Below are 6915 nucleotides of genomic sequence, written 5' to 3'. Positions count from 1 at the left end.
GATACTTCTTTTTTTTTTGTTTGCGTTCCTCTTTGTCCCCCTCCCTTGGTTTTTCTTCCCTTCTCTGCTATAATCGAAGGTGTGAAGCAAGCACCGGAGAAGAGACACGTGCGTACGTGGTCTGTGCTGTCGTTTATCACCCCCTTTCTTCCGTTCAAAGAAACAAACGATAAGGTGAAGGAAAAACACGTGTCTGGGATCGAAAGTATAGGTTTAGCGAAAATTTAAAAGAAATAGATAAAACAAAAAAATATGAAAAATATGTGTCTGTTTAGGATAGGCTAGATTATCGAATCCGCTCATTAAAGAAAAGCTCGTACAATGAAACGAAGATAAATGATCACTATCGCTTGTGTTTATATACATTTAAGGAACGTGAAATAAGTCGAGACGAGGTGATTTAAAAAAAAAGCTATGCGTGGCGGTGTTTTAGCTGAAGAGGAAAGCAAGCAGTGCTTTACAGAATTTCCTTCCGCATTTGTCGACATGTTTATATTGTAACTGTGATATATATAATGCCAATTTGTACATAACTTAACGCAAAACTTAACTGTCGCGGCAAAGAACACGGTGAAACGCAGCCAACTCGTTAATTTTCCCTTCCCACTACTGACTAACTTCTTTTCCCTTTTTTCGTCGGCATTTCCGCTTCATCCAGTCGCTTTTACCGCTGTTTTTATTGCGTAACTTGGAATGTGATATCAATAGATAGGAATATACGCGTCCCGTTTGGTAATTTCGCGGAGAGAGGAAGAAGGTGTCATTTGAAAATCCGAGAACGGTAATATACTTATTAACATAAGCGTGAATCACGCGAGTCGTTTATTACTTAACCGATAGTACTTAGCTCGAACAATTGTCAATATCGTGCAATCATCCGAATTATCTGTGCTAGTGTGCTCGCCTTTTTAAATATCCAGCTTCTTGTAGACACCATGGAAGAAGAAGCACCCACGGATACGAATCTTTCTTCTATTTCCTTCAAATCTCCAACTATTTTATAGTATAATAATTCCTTTATCGAATCATTCTTAATTCATCCTCAGTTTATATTTCATCGATACTTCACATACGATGCGATCAAAATTCTTACTTTTTTACAATTTTTATCAAGATACAATTGTAATACGAATAACGTTGATTTAAATTCGTGTTTTGTTCGATTCCGATGCTTAGCGTTTTAAAAAATAATCATTTTATTTTATTAAACTTTTGTACACCGAAGTCTTACCGTGTTGTAAGGGCAGTTTAGACTATAGTTTCTCGATCCGTATTGTAGCAATTCTTCTAAGTGTCTCCCTCAGGAGCTTAGACGTCAATATATATTATATTCTCTACGTGTCGTTAAAGAAAGTTTGGTGGTCAGATTTTAGGGGTAGTCGGAGTAATGAAAGGTCCATTGGGCATTCTTAGATATTGCTAGGAGTCGATGATGGGAGATGGAAGGGAATTTTGGGATTTGTTATCCTTAAACTAAGTAGTAAATACGAACATACTTTCTAGCTTAGCGGTATCCAACAGTTTTGCAGATTCGCAACAAGAACATCCTGGCTTTTCTTGACATTGCAAGGGCTTCGAAGTCTTGATAGTTAGTGTATTGAGTAGAAGTCGACGAGGAAGGCGTGTTTCTTTTTATCGGAATCGTGCAAAACCATAGGGAAATCTCCTGCGAACCTCTGCTTTCCCTTAAACCGACGCAGGCAAATTCGCTGCAACGTATGTTTAACAAAAGGGTGAAAAGAACGATCGGTCTAGCAATACGAGTGACGTTTACGTTCTTTTTCAATTTCCAAGGCGTGAACATCTTTCTTTTATTTTCCTGCTCGAAATGTACGGATAAAAGTTTTTCTCGCGTGAAGCAACATGTGCGTGCGCACGTATTAAGTGATTACCTCGTATCATATTTATCGTACACACAGCATCGTTAAGAATAGGAACACTGTCTACATAGATACGTGTTTGACAATCCTATTTAAATTGCATGTGATATTATATACTACTGAATAGCTAAATATGTATGTATTTACCCGTGTGTAAACGTGTACAGGTCGTTTCGAAAATATCATCAACGATAATACACACGTGTTTTCGTTTTATCGATGATGGAGAACGTATTGTAAGAAAAGATATTTCACAGTTTTATTTTTATCGTTAGTTTATTAGAGTTATTTTGTTCGTGTGAAACAATTTTTCCAAATAGCACAATGTTTTTTAATGTAGGAAAAAAAGAAAAGAAATAGTTTATTGGATTTATCGTACTTATACCGTTTCTAATTAATATTAATCGATAAATAATTTTACACGTTGCAAAAGTTTTCGATTACATTTGAAATAAGAACGTTAACTTTCGTTGCAATTTTTAGTAAGTAACAAAGTGGTGTACAGTGAAATTGTTATGGTAAAATGAACGAAACACCCTTTACATGGGTATACGTGAGCCTAACATGCTCGTATATACATATATGAGTATACAAATAATTGTACAAGCGCTCAGAGCGCGGTGAAGCTACATAGGAAAAGTCTTAAGCGTCCATACACACACCGGTGTATATATAAAGCAAAGTAATAAACGAAGAAAAATAGACAAGAAACCGACCAATATTTAACTCACGAAACTCTCGAGATCTATCATTAGTGGTATATATTCGTAAGGTTTAACGATTTCTTTTGCCAATCGATGCGTCGAACATCTAATAGTGAAGTGGTTCCGCTTGTATTAGATAACGTTCGCAAAAAAAAAAGAACAAAAAATTCCAAATTCTAACTAGAATTAATAGTACAGTGTCCGGATGAAGAATTTTCAAGCGTGTGACGAATAACCTTTGTATCGGATGATAAGAATTATAAGTGCATACGAAAATGGACAGTGTTTAACTTCGTTTATTACGTTATTTCATTCTTGACAAAAATTTCATTTGCATCGTTATATTTTAAACTTCTAGATATCGTTATTTTAATCGACGTTAATAATCTGATCTGATTTCAGATTATATCATCGAGATTCGTTCTATTTTAGTACGAATTTCTTTTTAACGGAGCTAAAGAAATATTGTCTTACTCTCTTCGATTTGCAGTTTTTTCATTAACTATTCTTATTTTCTGCGACAGTAGTTTTCGAGAGAGAAAAATACAGTTGCGCATCTCTGTTCAATTTTCAACCTTTCTTTCACACTTTTGCTTCAACTGTTGTACGGTAAAAATATTCGAAAAATTCGAACCACGTATTTTGCTCGAAACTTTTCTCGATTTCTTGTGACCGCAATTTACGTTTGAAATTTGAAACATTTGAAAAATCGCAGTCTCGTGCTTTTCTCTCGTTTTATACAGAGTCCTTTTTTCCACGATTACTTAGGTTCTACACGATGGAAATCTAAAAGGAGATTTCTGCTTCTAGATACGAATAAAGAGTGGTCTCACGAACGGCCACTATTTTACCTCGGATTGCCTATCGTTTTCTTGAATCTGACACGTGCTGCATTGTGACCATGGCACAAAACATTGTATATCAACGGGAGATCAATAGGCAGTACACGTCAGAGGAACGTTCTGTAAGAACGAAAACAAATTTCTCACTGTACGGAACAAATGGACATACCTGTTCTTTACTGTGTTCCCTTCTATAGGCAATAACATATTCATTAGTTTCATATTTCATATACCATCTATAAATGCTCACTTTTTTCGCGTTAAAAAAAAAAAAAAAAAAAAAAAAAAAAAAAAAAAAAAAAAAAAAAAAAAAAAAAAAAAAAAAAAAAAAAAAAAAAAAAAAAAAAAAAAAAAAAAAAAAAAAAAAAAAAAAAAAAAAAAAAAAAAAAAAAACGAAGAAAAAAAAACGAAAAAGTGAATTACTTAATAGGTGATTTTATAAGAATTTCTAACTCCTTTTCCACAGAGATAACGAATACATTGAATTTGATAAATACTATAAACGATATTAAATGCTGTCTCGTAGTATACGCATACACTAGCAGCTTTATTTTTTTGTTCCTTTTTCGAAGCCGTACATACTCTAATTCCACGGTAAGTTAGGTGGAGATTGTCAGTTGATTCCAGGTCATTCCAACTGATCAGTGTCAATTATTTCTCACTTGTTAAAGTCCTACTCTGTTCCGTTTCTTCAATTCGTTTAACCCTCGGACAGCGGATGGCGGGTCAAATATGACCCGATACTGAAACCTTCATACGCAAACGTAACCATATTTTCTTTTCTTCTAAATTTTACCAGGCGTTGTATCGTTGAAAATTATGCAACTATATCACGATTGAAATAACAAGACAGTAATGACTCTGCGACTTCAAGAGGCACTATTAAAGGCTGAGTCAGCTATGACACGGCGTCCGTCGTCCGAAGGTTAACTAATCTTGTTGTAACGCGAATTACCGATTGCTAATTCGTGTTCTCCTTTGTCATTATCGCTGTTTACGGTATTTAGTTCCACGTGAAATTCAATTAGACACGTAACTCGATAAAATATAGTTCGATGTGAAATATAGAGAATCGGATAGATGTTCGGTTAGCGGTGTTTACATCGATTTAATCATTGGATCTAGCGAAGGAGTTTTCACAGTGAATTAACAATACGATAGTGATCGACCAATAGAAGCAATTTCGCGACACGAGAAACGGTTAACTATGTGGCACTAAACGAAACGCTACGCGCTCAAAACTACTTTACAGGATACCGATTTCCGTGTATGTATAACTTTAAAACACGTATGCTTCAAAGAACACACACACACACACACACAGAAATGTGCACAAACTACTACGATATTTGTCCAAACGAGAAAGGCAATATTTTTCTTGGAACGATCGTGCTCCTACGATCGTACGACAAAATGGCAATTTGTATAAATAGTAGACGAATTTTAATCTCGTACAGTTTTGACTGAACCTTAAGAACAGTGTAAAGAATTGTATTTAATAGCTACCACGGCCACAGCTTTCATTTTCTCCGTGTAATTTTTCGATAACGATATAGATAATGTATACGCTTTTAAGGATCGTGCACAATGTAGAGTAATTGTAGATTGATATTTCTCTGTGTTAGGTAATACACGTATTGCATAATAGATTTCTTTCTTTTTCCTTAATCATTTCAGTACCGTCAATATTTGATAACAAGTAGTTTTGTAACGATAACGAGAAATTAGGTAAAAATTTGTCTATGAAATATTTTTCACGATGATTTTAAATTGTACACGTACACATTTTCTCCCTGATATGACGAAGAACGATAAATTTAATATGCAATATGTGTACGTTGATAAAGGAAAGTACTAATATATAGAGAGAGAGAATATTGTGAGTAGATATAACATAGTATTCAACGATGTAATACTTGTTCGTGTTAGGATGACTAGTGGTTTATCGAAGTTTCTGTATTAATATCAATGTAACCATACGTTTCTTTGATATTCGACGAATAGATAATTCTCTCTGCTACAGCTTAGAAACTCTTAGATGTTCGGTGTGAAACTAGTAAATGGATAGTTGATTCGTTTTCTCCTAAAAACTTGGTTCTACGGGTTTGAAGTTTCAAAATGTTGCACGATCTTGGATGTCTTGAATGTTTAAATCGATTCGAAGTTCTATCGAACAGAATGGAATATCTTTAGAAAAAACCTTCCAAGAATGCCAAAACAATACTACAGTATCGACACGTAAAATCTGTATACGAGATTATTTTCTGTAAAATGTAATTAGATTGTTAATTGCGACTCTACGTCTCGGAGATCTTCGAAATTCGTTGAGAAAACGGCTTAAGTTCAAGTTATTCAAGATCGCTGAAGTCTGTTAGAACCTCAGACTTCGAGCGATTATCGAAGCGATTCAAAGAATTTGCGTCTTTTTAACGGCAATTAACAGCGATTTCCCTCGATCAGTGAATCTTCCTAGATCGAGGATCGTCGCGTAAGAAAGTCGATACTTAACACGTTCCATTTGATACTCGATGTTCTCCAGAAAGCCGACGAATTAATGAATTTTTAACGTTGAAATAAGAAGTTCTAACAGTTAATTACGTTTTCTCGAAATATTCACACACGATTTTATTTTTCTGTGTCAGTTCACTCTTGATACTGTTATCGGGGACTGTTATCGTTCCTTTCATCGCAATTTTTTCTAGTTTCTGTTGTTATAATTAGTGGAGTGTAATGGCCTATCGCGTTGCACAGGTTGGTTCGAAGTTGTAGGTATAAATTTAACAGGTCAACGTAGGTTTGAAAATTAATTGAAATTAACTCGTTTAATCAAAGAAAATTTTCTTCGAAGTAGCTTTCACATGATTTTAATATTATTATTTTTCATTTCGAAATAATAAATTTTCGTACTAAATTCTTGGAATATTAAACTCAACCTACCGATTCACAGAAACTCAAAAACTGAGTATCAACGAATGAATTAATTTTCATCAAGATTCCTGAATAATCCGTCAAGTTTGCACCTACAACACTAAATCTCAACCTGCACGCTTGTGTGATCACGCTTTCGCCACTCTTCCTATCTTCAGTCGGTAACTTAACGATAGCAACATTAACTCGTTCTTTAGCAGGATCGCAAACGTTTTTCGATTCCGTTCGAAATCCTAATATATGAATAGAAAAGAAAAGAAAAAAGCTACATATATCACATATGTTCGTTGATTCGAACAACTAATAGTATATAGTTTAATTAGAGAGCGTATACAAAGGCCACGTCCTTCGTGGTAAATCTCGAAATCATGGCCGCGCGCGATTTGACCAGGAGACATCGACGAAAGTCTTATTAACTAATGAACAGTGCAATTTGTACTCGCAAAATTACCAGTGAAACATTAATGCGACGTCGAATGTCACGTTATCGATTCGCGAAATAGACAGACTCGAAGAACCAGCAAAGAGTAACTATATATATATATCATTTTTTTTTTATTT

This window comes from Habropoda laboriosa, unplaced genomic scaffold, assembly GCF_001263275.1.
Source record: "Habropoda laboriosa isolate 0110345459 unplaced genomic scaffold, ASM126327v1 scaffold32, whole genome shotgun sequence".
Classification (NCBI taxonomy): Eukaryota; Metazoa; Arthropoda; class Insecta; order Hymenoptera; family Apidae; genus Habropoda; species Habropoda laboriosa.
This window is presented reverse-complemented; position numbering follows the sequence as displayed.